Raw genomic sequence first — 17119 nt, 5'->3', positions numbered from 1 at the left:
TCTTGAAGTATTTTAACGTAATCCTTCAAAGCCTATATAAAGTGAAATCTTCATGCAGAATCTGTATCCAGATCACATCCAAAATTCAGTGGAGCCTTCCATGCCCCAATATCTATTGGTGGTGCAAATGTGGTGAGAATCTGTGATCCTTCAAAGCCTACGCACCTGACCGCTCTGTTTGTGCTCTGAGTGCCGCCCAGTGGATTGACCATCAACATGTCATACCTCCTTCATGCATTGGCTGATTTGCTCGAAACTTGAACTGCGTGAAGAGGGTCGGCCCCTGAACAGAAACCACACTGGTCCGGGGAGGCGGTGGCGCGGACACATGGGCCCGTATATGACTGCTTGCAGTCCTAGTTTGAATTGTTAAAACATTATTTACTTATGCTCTTAGGGTGTGACACATGAAACTGTTCAGTCAGTTGAACTACTTTGCAGTCAGGAAGAGGAAAAAAAACAAACAATTGTGATGTGCATTTAAACAACATGCTACCTCCCCGAATACTGCAGAAAACCAGTTGTAATTCTCTGCAGATGTATCTCCAAGTACCTTCCCTCACTTTTCTTCAGTGATTCAGACTCAGGTCAGTGTTTTCCATTTCAGCAGAGAACGTATTTGTCCTCTCTGCTTTTTAGTTCCATTTACTGCTCTGTCTCATGAAGCTATTACGGCGCTGGCCTCAGGTTCTGTCTGAGTGGACTTTATGGGTGACGGCAGACCGTTGGCGTTAAAAAATAGGGAATCGTGTCAGAAGCTTGATCGGTAAGCCAAGGACGCGGTCTGCTAGAAATGTAATTGATGTGCATCCGTAAAAGTACACATCAAATACTGCAAAACTGTGTGAGAATTTGATCTGCATATTTATGAGTAGTTATGGAACCACAACCCAGAAAATAAATAAGCAGATGAAAAGTTAGGGGTGATAAATATAATAAATCTTCGCCACAGTCAAAGTCTCTACAGAATCTGACTGTTTTATCTTCATAGGGAGATCATTCAACAAAACAGGGACATAAGAGAAAGCTCTGTGGCCCACAGACTTTTTATTCACCCTAGGGACACAAAATAGTCTTGCGCCTGAGAACACAAAGCCCGGGCCGGTACGTAGGGTTTAATTAGGTCACCTAAGTAGGGAGGTGCTAGCTCATGAATAATTTGATAAGTTAGTAACAGAACCTTAAAATCTGATCTAACAGGGACAGGAAGACAGTGAAGAGATGCCAAAATTGGGTGTAATGTAGTCAAACTTTCTGCTTCCTATCAAAACTCTGGCAGCAGCATTTTGAACCAATTGGAGACCCCTAATGCTGGACTGCAGTAAACCAGAAAATAGAATATTGCAGTAGTCCAGTCTAGAAGAGACAAATGCATGGACCAGGGTCTCAGCATCAGCCATAGACAGGATGGGATAAATCTTCACTGTATTTCACAAGTGGAAGAAAGCAGTCCTCGTAATGTCTCTAAAGTGGAGGTCAAAGGACAATGTGGGATCAAAAATCACTCCAAGGTTCCTCAATTTGTCAGTGCGATGTATGACACACAATAGGTTAAGCACTAGCTGGTCAAACTGATGCTGATATGTTATGTTAGGAAAGCCCAAAACTGCAGATAAGGTGTTTTGTGTGCTCTCGTCTTTTCATCAGAGCCATGGCAAAGTAATAAGCCTGCACAGAAAAGCGCACACGCATGTTACACCTCACAAGTCAATAAAAATGTCTCTTGGCTGGAAGTGGTGTTTTGTCATTTTCAGACACTTCCATAATTCAAGTGCCGCTGACAGCGGTATTGAGCTGAGGACAAAGATGGCCGCCCTGGAAGCCACACACGTGGTGTCAGATCTTCACACGTACAGACACAGGATATATAATAGCAGAGACCTGCAGAGGGGTGATGCCGCATTTTCTTCTCCACTTGATAATGACTATAATGCCTCCTTTTCTGTCCTTTCTTCTCTCTCTAATGTTCACGCCGGTCTTTTTTTCTGTATATTTTTGTCCTGCTCTTAAGCATGATGACATGTTGTTTGTCTAACACACACAACATGAGGCTGTGTTTGTCTGGCAGAATATGTCAGCCACAAGGTTATCACTTCAGCCCCCGGCAGTATGCCCCACCCACCTCCTCTCCAAAAAAGAAATGGGGACAGAAATAAATTCACATTCTGCTCCTTCTCGCTCCAGCCAGTGACCCGCATGCACATTCAGCCAAATGTTTCTCTTTATTGCAGTAATTTTTCATACGTTTAGGCATTGTCCTGTCAGTCGAGAACAGTGATGGAAGGTGTGATAAGTGTCACCACCAAAGTTATACCAGTGACATTGAACATCTTAACTAAGCTTCACTCACATTAATAGTTAAAATAAATGCTTGGAAGGTCACCTTCTCTTGGTTATGCCTCTGAGATCTTCACAGCTGTGATGATGGGCAGCCAGGAATTGGTGTACCTCTCCAGTTCTTGTTCTTGTCTTCAAGGTGGCCAAAGGTCGGCATGCTTCTCCTGTTTGTGTTCCTGTCCCTGAGGTGGCCGAGAGTCTTTGTACCTCTCCTGGCTCTCTTCCTGATAATAATGCTGATTGTCTTCTCTGCCCTGAGTTGGCTGACTGGGCCAGCCCTCCCTGGGTTCTTATCCCTGCTGTCCGGGAGTGTTTGCTTTGTTGAGGCTCCTGTACCACCCTCTGGACATTCCAGCACCACATGGGTTGACAAGCTGTCTTACAAGCTGACATCTCAATGCTGCTGTGGTGTCCAGGCTGCCGTCCAGATGACATATCAGCACTGCCACAGTCTCCGAGCTGCCCTCCAGATGATAAACCACCAACACACTTTCCCATTGGTACTGTATCTCGGTGCCTCCACAGTGGCCAGGCTGTGCTTTTGATGTCCTGGCGCTACCACAATATCCAGGCCACTCTCCAGACAATCTGGCACAGCTGAAGTGTCCAGGCCATTTTCCAGATGTCCCAGTGCCACAGCAGTTTTAAGGCTGTCTCCCAGATGTCCGATGACTTCCAGTCTCCAGACTGGTCCGGTGCACATACCGGTCCAGATTAATTTATCTAATTAATCCCGGTGTACCTGTGGTTTTCAGTCCACCCTGCAGATGACATTTCAGACCTTGTAAAGCCTCCCAACCATCCTCCAAATGAGGTCTCAGTTCTCGTTTGGCTGCCTGGATACCCCTAGATGACATCACGGCATTCACTCTGTCACTCAGTCATCCGCCAGATGTCCAAACCCTCATGTGGTCATCCAGTCACCCTCCAGACATTTTTGCCCTCAATCGGCTGCCTGTCTCCTCTTCAGTTGCTCTGCTGCTTTTAAAACATTTAGTAGCTTGCAAGTTTTAAGTTTGTAATAGCGTGACTTATCTGTCTCTGGACTCTGTTGACTCGTTAGTTCTATGGAATACACTGTACCTTCCTTTACAGCCATCATCAACCCAGTTCCAGCAGTGGACTGAATGTCAGCTCAATCAGTCAGATGCTACAATGTGTCAACTGGCAGTAATAGTCATACTAATAACATGAAAGCACCCTGCAAAAAGGTAGTCATCCAGTGACAAAAAAGTAGATTAGCACTTGTCAGCTGTCTAATGTGTCACTTCGTGTCTTATGACTCAGTCCTGAACATAGTGTTTATAGTTAAATGCAGTCATTTGGTGAGTCCCTCACAAAGGGGCGTGTGCAGCCTTTGCAAAAGAGCACAGTTCATTTCAGCCAACCACAGTTGAGCAGATTAACATATTTCACATAATTGTCGTCATTATTGTGCAAATGCCGGGGTCACCCCCTGCCTCTGAGCGAATCAGAACAGGCGCTGCCAGTTTGACATGCGGCTCATTCATATTTATGACACAGGTATAACTCCACATGCACAAACCGCTTTACACTCTGCACGTTATCTCACCAGAGTGCTACTAATCTGTATTACACTGTGAATTTAGAACATCCACAAGGGGAAATGACTCCAACTTATTTAATTCCACGGATTATTAGCCGCTTGAACTCATGTTGACTCAGTGCGTCAGTTACAGCAGCAGAAACAGAAACCAGACTCCTCTCCTCTTTCAGCTGTATTCCTGTTTATATTTCCTCATTGTTGGCATGTTTTCAACCCCAGGAAGGGTTCAAAATGCGCATGTAGCCTCAGGAAGTGGTGGAATACAGGATCAAACTTTAAGAAGAGAGAGTGGGAAAGGTGAGATTACAGGAATGTTGCTGCTGAGATACTGGAAGGTCTTCACAAGTTAAATACTTTCACAGCAGACAAATACATGACGGCCGAATTCAGGTATTCACTGAGAGCTTGATTCATCGTCTTGATCCAGGCATTCATATAGATAAAAGTTGATATATATATATATATATATATATATATATATATATATATATATATATATATATATATATATATATATATATATATATATATATATATATATATATCGTATTTTCCGGACTATAAGTCGCACCAGCCACTTTATCCATTATAAAGAAAAATAAACCATAAATAAGTTGCACTGGACTATAAGTCGCATGGACATACAGGTATGTTAACTTACAGTTTTTATTGACTGCTTTGATGCAACAGTCAACTCAAAATCCACATTTTCAAAATAGTTAACACAGAGGCCTAAACAGTGCCAATGGTCAAAATGACACATTTTGTTTGCAAAAGGCTCTAACTGTGCCAAAACATTTAAAATAAGGAGGCAAAGCAAATTTTGCATTCAAACAGCATCACTTCCCCACAAGTGTATGAGCACTTACAATCAATCATAACAGAATGGACAACAAAATACAAAATACAGCACTCAGTGTGAATCAGTGCACCACTGGTTGACATTGTAGCCCATAACTGTTGCTGTAGCTGTTTGCTGCCTTCTTGCAAAAAAAAAAAAAAAAAGGACCCAGAATCAGATTTGCTTTGATGCAAATTTTACTGATTCAGTTACATTCTTTTTTTTCAGGCTTTTTTGTGGCTGACAACTGAAATATTCCTACAGCAAGTATGCAAATCAAAATACATAAAATCCATTACTGTAGGCCTATAAGAAATTAGGAAAAAAAAAAACAAAAAAACAATCTTTTACAGTAAAGAACAAAAATCTTTAGTAGGCCTATACTATAGGAGTATAGAGTACAGTAAGAGTACAGTACGATTGATACTCAGTCTCTTCTGTCTTGATGAATGGGCCACATGGCCTCATCCACATCACATTCAATGTTCCCTCTGGCAATACAGTGAAGGAAAAACCTTCTGGCATGCCTGATCCAGCCTTGGCATGCCTCTGCATCAATATCTTGGGCTGCAGCACTCATTGCATTGAGCAAGGGCATCCGATCATAGGGCTGATGATCATAAACCTTCCATCTCCAAGCACTAAAGAATTCCTCTACTGGATTCAAAAAAGGGGAATACGGTGGTAGGAATTGCACCATCATCCGAGGGTGGACTGCAAACCACTCATTTACAATACAAGAGTGGTGGAATGCCACATTGTCCCATATGATAACGAACAGTGGCAAGCCAGGCCTCAACAACCCTCTCTCCTGAGATGGGATCAGCATGACATGAAGAGCATTCAGGAATGCTATGAGGCGCTCGGTGTTGTATGGCCCAATGGTGGGGATATGGCACAGGATGCCATCACTGGAGATGGCAGCACACATAGTTATGTTGGCGTCCCTCTGCCCTGGACCTGCAATAGTGGCCCTATGCCCAATGAGGTTCCTTCCTCGTCTCCTGACTACACAGATTGAAGCCAGCCTCATCAACATAAATGAAGACGTGATGTGCCCCCTCGGCTTCAAGCTCCATTATTCTCTAAAGAAAATAAAGTCAAAATTACAATTATGTAAAATTTACTCTAGTTGCCTCTACAAGAACTGCAGGATATGACAAGGCAGACAGTAACAGTATAGTAATGTTTCCTTACCTCCACATATTGGCATCTGGCCTCCTTCACAGCATCAGAGTTCCTTTTGAAAAGGAACTCTGTAGAGCTGTTTCATTGCCATATGGTTCCTCCTGAGGATGCGGTCTATGGTGGTCTTGCTCACAGTATTTATATTTGTAAATACTCCCTGATCTGCAATTACTGCAGCCCTGATTTCTCGCAGCCTAATGGCATTATTTGCCACAACCATGCTGACAATGGCTGCCTCCTGCTCAGCATTAAAAATTCTTCTTCTACCACCAGTGACTGGTAGCCTTTCAGTTCTATAAAAATACATGAAATGGGAATGTGGAAGAAATTACATGAAGTACTGTATATTACTGTACTGCTGATATTTCTGTATATATTGTAGGCCTATAACAACATTACCTGTTCTCCTGTTGAAAAACTCTGACAATTGAGGCAAAAGTGTTCCTGTTTACAACGGGTTGGACTCTTTGTCCAGCCTCTCTAAGTGAAAGGCCATGATTTATAACATGACCAATTATAGTTGCCCGAATTTCATCAGTAACTTGAGCCCTTCAAACGATACCTCTACCTCGCACACAGACTCCTCTTCCTCGGACTCCTCTACCTCTTACTCTCACTCTCACTCTCACTCTCGCCTTAGACCTCCTTGATCCATGCTTGCAAAAAACAACACAGGCATGGCACCTTTTAAGGCCTACTACAGACTGATTGCAAATTGAAGATTTGTGTGGAGTGTCAAACAGGTGCTTCAGTGACTGCATACTTATCAGATAGTTTCTAATAGCTGGAAACATATGGTTTCTGTTAGGATACCATAGCTAAAACAATGGAGTTTTGACTGCTTGAGTGACATCTGTGTTAACTGTTTGGAAAAAGGGTGGGGGAAATGTGTCAATCCAATGAGAATGGGTTAACACATTTGCAAGAGGTGTCTTTTGCTCTGCTGAGATGGTGATGATGAAGGCCGAGAGGTTCCCAGTTTCTTCAAACAGGTCAAAGCAATCAATAAAAACTGTAACATGAAAAGTTCAGATGATAATATTGTGATGGCTACCGTTTTCGGATGCATATTTCACCAGTCGCAACTTGTAATCTGCAGAGTATGATTTTCTTTTTGGTGGCATTTTTTCGGGCCTTCTCCGTTGTCTTGTTATCAGTAATGTTGAAATTTTTATTTTTCTATGGTAGTCAGAAGTCGCAGGAACAGTCACACAAGCCTTGAGTGCCCTCTCGTGAGCTGCATTTTACCTACAGATATGTTTGTATTTTGGAGACCACATTGCAAGCCGAACCATAACCCGCACCATCGCTGAACGGTTCTTTTCTGACACATTACCCGCTGTGGACCATAGTACACACCAGGTGTCAGCTGCCGATGTTCGTGCAGCATGGACCTGTGCAGCTCATGACCTCCCCGTGGTGTCGACACCAGCTCCTTCCAAGTGCAGATGCTAATCCTCTGCAAGTCGCTCACCCAGTGCTCCCACGCAGCTCTCAGCGTCAACTTAAACACTCTGCTCACACTGATATCCAAGGGTTGAAGCTGTTTTGTTAGCCCTCCCGGAATAACAACAAGCACTGTGTTCGGTGAGGTGAGGAATACGCGTCCAATGTTCTGTTCTCTGATTGGTTATCGTGACCAGCATAACCTACAGGGCGGCCGCCATATTACAGTGCCCATGATGCATTGCATTTCCGTTTCTGGTGGCCATTTTAAAACATAGAGCAACTCCGTCACGTAAAATTGTTTTATTACGGTAAATTAATTGAGAATTTATAAGTTGCTCTGGAGTATAGGTCGCACCCCCGGCCAAAACATGTAAAAAAGTGCGACTTATAGTCCGAATATATATATTATATATGGGTTGCACAGAAAACCTGCACCATCTCAGGCCTTTCTGGAACCGGTTTGAGACCTCTGAGTTGTAGCCTTTGTCCAGCCTCCCTCATGCTCATGGACAAGAACACAGTCAATCACAGTAGCTCTGATTTCATCAGATATTACTGTTCTGTGTCTTTGCTGACCACATCGACCACCTCTCACACAAACTCCTCCTCTCAGATTTCTATCCATTGTCATGCCTCACAAACCAGAGCTCTCTGAACTGACTTATATATGTTCCCTCACATCATTAACTGTGTTTGACTTTTGCCACCTGTGCTCAGCATTATGCAACACAGTGCATCACAATGAAAATGTGTTGGCAAGTTTTGTCTAAACAGGTGAAAAGTGCTTATGGTTTTGCCAGAAGAGTGATTGATTCAATTAGTAGGTTCAGGCAACTGAGCATTTGGTTCAGACAACAGGGCTTAGTGTTTTAGCAATTCAGAAAAACTGTAAATAACTGCAAGTGCATATGTTCATCACAAAAACATTTGAGGATTCCTTATAGGTGTTTAAAAAGCTCCTGTGTGTGTACTGGTGTGGACTTCATGTGGGACTATGTGGGGACACAAGTTGAGTATGACATACTCCTGGAGATATGCAGGTGGGAAAGAACAAAGCAGCAATTGGAAAAGCCCGACATTTAAGATACTGTCGGGCATCTATCCCTTCTCTGGTAATAGAAAATTTCTTGTTCTTATTGAGTAAAACTCAAGAACTGAGAGCCAACAGCAGCTGTCATAAATTTCTCTGTCATACTTTGACTTCATTCAATTAAAGCCAGCTGCAGACTTTGTGCAGATTAATTAAATTTAAACAGAATAAAGGAGTTTGGCAGGAAGTGTCAGGAACAACACACTTCTATCATCCAAATGTTGAAATATCACCAGTTAGCTGCAGATCATTTCTCACCTGGAGTTGCTTAAGCAGGCAGCAAATGTAATTTATGATGTGATTAGAAAGATGAATTCTGCCTTTACTGACACATGTACAATGAGGTCCATAAGTAACTGGACAGTGACATTGGATGCTACATGAACATTTATAATTCAATAAATGTGTCTTGGACTTAATTTATATCAGTAATTAAGAAATACAAAGAGAAATATACAGTTTCACATACACTAAGTTCGTTTGGTTTCTTCCGTATCTGCTCGGGGTCATCATAGCAGATCTGGTGTGGATTTGTGTTGTTGATTTGGGATAAATGTTATCATGCAACTCCTGATGTACAAGTACAACATGGCACCACTGGCCTTGAATGGGGAACCTTTGTACTAGGAGGTAGATGGGCTTGGGCCACCATACTGTCGAAGACAGTTTATATAAGTGAATGAAATTATTGAGTCATAATCCCTATGTTTGTCTATCAGGCCCTGTTTTTATGAAGCAATGCTATGATGGCTGGACTGAGACAAGGGGTTAGTATTCAAACTTTAGTCTCAAGACTAAATGTCATGGCATGAAATGTGGACAGACTAGGCAGACCCATCTATCATCAAAGTCCAAAGGTCTAAAATTTGAGGTGGTTTAAGAATAGTTTTTTTTGGACGGTCGTATTTTTCTCTCCTCCTCCCTCCCCAACTTTCCTGCTACTGTAGCGTGTTTTGTCTGTGAGGCTGCCAGCCCTGCTCCTCTGGAAAACGGCAAAATGGATCTGATCAAGTCATCTCTGAATGCAATTGACACTATTTTTTCCATAAGACACTCGGGAGCGGAGGACCCGACTTGTCCTCTCGGGACACATGTGGCGGGTTACGTGATGGACAGCTGGCGGAGGTGGCAAGTCATGTGCCTATACACGTTGTCTGTGGAGGACGTTGAAGAGGTTTACTTATTTGGAGCTGTGGTGACCGGGGTTTCTGCTGTGTGGGGCGGCCATAGCACTGGTTTACCGGAAAATTAAGAAGGTGGAGGCGGCATTAATTGGCCCGTCCAGGCTGCCCCACATGATTGATTCGATTGGAAGGGCAGTGTCAGCTCAGTCAGCGGGTGTCAACCGCACGTTGGAATCCATCTCGGGGAGAATGGCTGCACTGGAAAACCACTTTGATCGTCAGTAAGACCACATCTCCTCTATTCAGATGTATTTGGGAGCCACTCTGAACTTTCAGACTGTGGAATCTGCCAGGTGTCTGTTAATCTGGATATCTATTTGGTTTCCAAACACCAGCTATGCTTCAAGCTATGCTTTGTTGTTATGATTGTTTTTCTGTGCTATCGTTTTTTTTTTTTGCTCTCCAGTGCTGCTGCCTGAGTTCAACACAGCAGCAATGGAGGTTTTTCTTTTCCCAATTCTTTCCTTGTGTGTGCTTTTATATGTGTTCATGTACCGGACCGGCTTATGTGTGTTGTTGTTTGTTAAGTGTGTCATGAGGCCGGTCAAGGTTTGCTCAGCCCTGCTTGTGACCTAGGGCAGGGATATACATCTGGAGCTGGTCCCCGGGCGCCAAAAAAGGCGACCTCTGCTCCTAACTGGCAATTAGGATGGGTAAAAATGCAGTAAACACATTTCATTGTGCAGGGAACATGTTCCTATGTGCATATGACAATAAACTCCTTTTGAATCCTTGAATCCTTGAAAATGACCAACAGTGAGGCACAGTGGCTTAGTGGTTAGCACTGTTGCCTCAGAACATCATGGGTTTGCTACTGGTCTGGTAATTTCTGTGTGGGTTCCCTCTGGTTGCTCCAGCCTCCTCCCATTTCCAAAGACATGCAGGTTAGATGAAATGGAATGTGTTAATGTGATCCAGCAAGATGGTTGTGGGATCATGTCACACCTGGGGGCCTTTCTGTGTGAAGTTTGCATGTTCTCCCCGTGTTTACATGAGTTCCCTCTGGGTGCTCCAGCTTTCTCCCATATCCAAAGACATGCATGTTAGGTGAACTGGAAACAACAGCGGTTGCAACACTAAGCCCTGAGGACCCCCACACTTCATTCAGTATGATTACAACTTATTAATTTGTACATGTTCCTATATCCGTGACATAACTTGATATCTGATTCTGTAGTTTTTCAGCTTTCTTAGTAATAAGTCATGATCAACTGTGTCAAAAGCTTTTTCTAAATCCAAGAAAACTTAGCAGCATATTCTGTCTTTAAGGGTATTGGTTATGTTTACCACAAGTTCCATGACTGAAGCGATGTATTTTCTAGTTCTGAATCCATATTGTTGTTCACACAGTACATCGTGTTTTGAAATAAAATTGTTTGTTAAATAGAATATTTTCACCAGGATTTTAGTGTATTATAAAAGCAGAGACAGATCTGTAGTTTAAAGGAAGTACGCTATCTGTCAAAAGTTTGAATATCACTTTAGCAGTTTTCATCTTACTTGGAAATGCACCAGTTTTCAGTGATTGATGGCAAATATACAGTGCTGCTTGAAAATATGTGAACCCCTTGAGCTTTTACATGTTTGAAATTTTTCAGTACATCAAAAAAGAAAACAAAAATTCAAGCTTTTTATATTAACATTTCTAAAATTATGCCCTTTAACCTCACAGTGAAAAAATCTCTACATTATGCATTTAGATGAAATAAAAATCGAGATGCCAAAATGATATTGTGAATAAGTAAGTGCCCCCTTTATTATAACACATGGAAACCATCACTTTTACATCCAGTTTTCTTCAAGTCAGGGGATGGATGCTTGAACATTTCCAAGACACTGATTATGTCTTGAAATTTATTTTCATCAGTTATGTAGAAATACAAACAGTATGCTACTCTACGGTAAATCTGTGAGCAGTAGACAGTTCTCTAATATGAAGGGACCGGGCAAGAAGGAGACGAGTGAGGAAAGTCACCAAGACAACTCTGAAGAAGTTAAAGGCTTCTGTGGGTGTGACTGGAGAAACTGTTCCTAGTGCAAGTTTTGCATTTTACACCACCAGTCGTACAGCTTCGTGATGAAGTGGAATAGAGAAGCATAAAAAAAAAAAAAAAGAAAACTCGACATTTCATCTACAAATTGCCAGAAGGCACATTGGAGATGCAAGCCTAGATTTGATCTGTTTTGTTGAATGAAAATTGAAGCTATGAAGCTATGAGTGGTGATAAAAAGCTTATCCTTAATTTCAGTTTTACTACTTTATTATCTTTACAGTGCTTTAGTCATAATAGAGATGTAATGAAGATGACTTTTTGTGTGTGCAGTTTATGAACTACTACAACCTGAACTTGGGCATAAATTTTGCTAAACGTGATACAGAGAGTGTAGATAAAAGTGTCTAAAACTTGGCAAACCGGTGGGCCTGACAAAAAGCTAATGGATGCAGTCTTTAGCTATCACTTGTCCAAGATGTGTGATTATGGGAACAAGGCCCATCCTTCACATCGGGACACTGAAAACTGTTTCAATGAAACAGGTGGCACGCTGAGGCTACCAGACTATACTCTAAATGACCTCCACTTCTTTATACAATCATCAACCTCCAGAAAAGTTGCTCATATTTGCGTACTTTTCTGCCAGATGTTCCTCTGTTTGATCCATGATCGAGATGTAATCATGTGCGCACTGAAATATTATGGGAGAGGAAGGAGTGAAACCGGAAAAGTGACCAATCATAGCCCTTGCGGTCTCTGTCATTTTGATGTTGTTAACTCTAGCCGGTTCTTATTGTAATCCTGTCCCTTACATTCCACAGTGTGAATTTATTCAAAGTCACATTGAAAAACAGGCCTGGGTCCCTAGAGGTGAAACCCACACAGGGGCTCCATGTGTGAGAGACCCCGAACAAAGCCAACAAGTGTTTTTATAAAAGACAATGTAGGCGGTACAGTGGGTGGGTTTTATTACCACACCTAACCTTATTGGCTTGCGTAGACAGAGGGCAAACCCCACCCGAAGACAAAGACACAAATTGGAAATGGCACAAAACAATAAAAAATTTAAAATAATCACAAATCGGACAACATTGTTGTACAAAGCCAAAAAACGATGGTAGACGAAACGATCCTTTCGATCCTTGAAGGGTGCGAACTGTGTGAAATTAAACTCTGCAAATTATCATTGCTATGGACGCAACATGTTTTTGGTACTCACTCTTTTAATCAAAACAAAAACAGATGTTTCAGTTTTAGCAATGCTCATGCTCCCCTGAAGCATTTACTAAAAAAAAAAAAAAAAAAAAGTCTGAAGGACCTAAATGACATGGTGAGATGCTGAAGAGCTTCACTAGTCATGTCCGTGACATACACATATTAACAAATAAGCACAGATATATCTAACAATGTGTAGTTTCAATTTTTGGGAGGTGCACGTCAGGCTATGGAGAGGGGCTCAGAGTGGGTACAGAGTGACGCGTTGCTTCGGAGCTACGGAGAAGCATATATCAGGCTTAACTGGAGTTAACTAACTAGTTCCAACATTATTTCTCTTTGTAAGCCTGTAAATCAAACACTGATGTAGTTCATATTTAAGACCAACATTTTTAATGCACATAGCATAACATTTCATTGGGCATAATCTTCAAATACAACATGCAGTGCAGTGGGACCTAGAGTAGTACCATCTCAACTCACCCGCCATCTTCAGCAGCCGTACACAACCCTTGGGAACCCTGATGTGTTACAACGGTGCAGGCACACAGGTGACCCCTGCTAAGTCTACAGGGAACACAGCTACTGGGGAAAAAAACGAGATAACCAATAGTGAGATACCAAACCAGACACTGCCCAAATTCATAATTATCTTGTTGGTGTCCCTGAAAAGATCCTGGCTTGCTGTCTGTCCCAGCTGTCTTCAGTACTTTCCCTGTAGTCAGTGCAACTTTCCTCAGCGTCAGAATGACTCAGTATTCCAGAGTCATGGAATGCTGATGTCACATATTTGGAAGCATTGTTTATGAAAAATAATTGCAATTTTCTGTTGTAATATTTGTATAGGCAGTAAAATGTATTGTTTAATTTATAAAACATTACTTTATTTTCCCCTTAATTATGTATATACACTGAACAAAAATATAAATGCAAACTTTTGTTTTTGCTCCCATTTTCCACGAGGTGAACTCAAAGATCTACCATTTTCTATATACACAAAAGACCTATTGCTCTCAAATATTGTTCACAAATTGGTCTAAATCTGTGTTAGTGAGCACTTCTCCTTTGTCGAGATAATCCATCCCACCTCACAGGTTTGACATATCAAGATGCTGATTAGACAGCATGATTATTGCACAGGTGTGCCTTAGACTGCCCACAATAATCAACTTAAAAATTCATTACAATCTTTTTAAACCTATGCATGAATGCTCTGGCTGCATTTTCCATTTAATGGTCTTGACACATTATGTAAATAAGTTTGGACATGCTCTATGTGTGAAATGTGCAATAAGCTTGCTTTGCTCTAGCAGTAAAAAGGCAAATAAAGAAAGCCGCGGCTGGCACGACAAGAAGTGACTACGAATGAAAACAAACAGCAGCAGCACGTTTGGTACGGACATTAAGGTATATTTTCACACATGCCCACAGAAGCACAATGGCTACATTTACATGCCGTTAATATTCGGGATAAGGTCAATATTCTGGTTTCTGAATCATTAGGAATAACCCGTTTACATGCTTAAGCAGACAGAGTTACTCCTGTATACATGGTCATTGGTATCATTTGGAATATCCCCATCTAAACAGCGACGCACGTCTTCCACCGGTGCTTGATTTGGTCTGGCGTTCGTGCAAATCCTGCTTCGCGTAATTTCCCGGCCACCTTCTTGTAAATGTCGCTATCTCTGTACTTTCTACCGTCAATAAAAGACATTATATTCATGTCTTTCACTATACTAATGAAGTACTCGGTTTCCTCCTTGCTCCAGAAGTGTGGTGCTGTGCTGCCGCGTCTGGATTTCCCTGTGCTATTTACCTCTGCTTCTGTGGTGTCCAGTGGGTTGCACGCACCGCATACAAGTAGTTGCCGTACCCAAAGACCAAGATTCCTTGCGGATAGGACATGCGCAGAACACAAAATAATGTAGCTTTCTATGGGAATATTCCGATGCAGGTTTATATGACCTGATATTCAGGTTAGAAAAGGAGTAACCCAGGGGTCATATTCGGGTTTTTAAAAACCAGAATATGAGCATATTCGGGTTTTTGCAGGTGTTTACATGGCCGTGCGCAACCAGGTTATTGCTAGTATTCCGGTTATGAAAGGGTTATGAAAGGGTTATTGGCTGCCTGTAAACATAGTCAGTGATTCCCATCTTCAGAAAAGAGAAAGGTCAGATGGACTTTGTCTCCATCACTCATTACTCTGTCTGTTTTCACATTCTCTCATTCATCATCCAACCATTTGTCCTCCTGCAGATGTAGAGAGCAACACTGCATCAAGCCTCCTGTCCCCCCCCCCAACACTGGGATGACCTTCACCAGCTCAACAGAAGACGAGGAAGACACAAGCAGGGAGGAGAAAGGATGTAATGGAGTGTAATGGAGTGTATACTGAGAAGGAAGATGTTGAGAATAGAGGGAAGAGGGATGACAGAGAACAAGACGATCCAGTGGGAGAAACAATGTGAGAGAGCGGCGAACACAAACCCGGGAGGTGTAATACGGGAAGAGATGGAGCCTGAGTGGAATGAAGAACAAGACAGATGATAAAGATAGTGTGCAGAGTGATCACACCCTTACTAAAATAAATCTTCATTCTGCACATTTCCTGATGGGCTTCAGTCACACAGCAACGTGCTAGCTTTAGCCTCATTAAGCATTTAAAGGTAGAACCTTGCCTGTTTATGTGCCACTGAATATCTAATGAATATACAAAAAGGTTCAGTGGTGCACAAGGTAGTGTACGTGATCTGAATGCCTCCTCTGTAGGTGTCTCCTGCGGCCGCAATAAAAGGTAGATTAACTGTGTCTGTACGTGTTGGATCATACAAAAGAAAACCAAAATGGAAGGAAATAAAAGGAGTCCTAGATGTAGGCTGAGGTGCATAAGCTTAGTTGCATAAGAATCAACGTCCATGTCTTTAGGATCCTGGTGCTTCCTGCAACATCATTTGCAGTTTCCACCCAATGCAGCCCATTGCCCACCTTTCACAAAACACCACTAGGAGGCGCAGTGCTGTTGTGTTGGTATCACCTGATAGCAGAAAGTGATTGTGTGGACTTTAGACCAGCTAAAATCTGGTCTAAAGTCCGGAGTAGCGTCATTTGTGGTATTTAACCTCCTCCAACTTCACTGGCAGAGGTAACAAGGCCATTATTCACAACACTGCATGACTTCTTTAATTAGCTGCCACATTTGTTGAGTTAGATTTTTTTTTTCCCACAGAGAAATAAATTCATGCAGAAGAGTGAATGTGAATGAATGTCGAAATTATTGAATGAAGAATGGATTATATGTTGTGCAATAGCATTCTGAGTGCTACAATTTCTCTTTTTTTTCCTGTCTTGGGGCTCTGTGGATGGGCTGTGGAGACATTCATATGTGCACCTTTGAAGTTGAGCCCTTTAAAGGTACACAGCTTTTTTTTTCTTTCTTTCAGTTGCTCCCATTTGCAGTATTAACAGTGCAAACATCCATCTAGTACAAATTCTTTTTGAAAGTGTGGCTGAATTTGGCTGTGGTTTAGTGTGATGAATGGTACTGGTTTCACATAGTCATGTATATTGTTACCACAGAAAATAGCATGAAATATTATATAAATAATGAATGTTTATGAGTTCGATGGTATGAATAATTAATTCGGTGAAAGGTGGAATGTTCCATTCAATGAGGCGAATCTTTCACCGAATTAAATATTCGTTCCATTGAAAGAATGAAAAACATTCATTAATTGTTTTATATATATCAACTAATACAGATCCTTGTCATTTAATAAATTTATAAACAACAGAAAAGTGACTTACATTTTGGTATTCCATTGGTGCTTAACAGACCAAAATTGCAACGATGTAGTCCGCGATGCCATCCACTGACTTTGTGTACTTAAAATAAATAAATAAATAAATAAATAAGACTTTGTGTAGTTCCTTAGTCCAGTGAAAAATTACACCAGAAACCTGTCCAGCTTTTCATCCTAACAGCTCTTCATGCCTCCAGATGATTTACAGGGAAGTGGATTTGTGTTTTTTTGTGTGTTAGAAGAATTAGCAGCATCATTTAGCTCCTTCAAATCATCGTCGTCCATCAGCATAACAATCTCCGCTATGTTTAGCTAAATGCCGCCCCCTGTGGTGTGAGCATACATGGTGGTCGAGGCGTGCAAGAGCACATTTCATATCACACCAAAATTCCACGGTAAAAAAGAACTATTGGACTGTCAATGAAAAATAACGGCAAGTGTTACGAAT

Source organism: Thalassophryne amazonica, chromosome 14, assembly GCF_902500255.1.
Source record: "Thalassophryne amazonica chromosome 14, fThaAma1.1, whole genome shotgun sequence".
In the NCBI taxonomy this organism is placed as follows: domain Eukaryota; kingdom Metazoa; phylum Chordata; class Actinopteri; order Batrachoidiformes; family Batrachoididae; genus Thalassophryne; species Thalassophryne amazonica.
Note: the sequence above shows the minus strand (reverse complement) of the source record.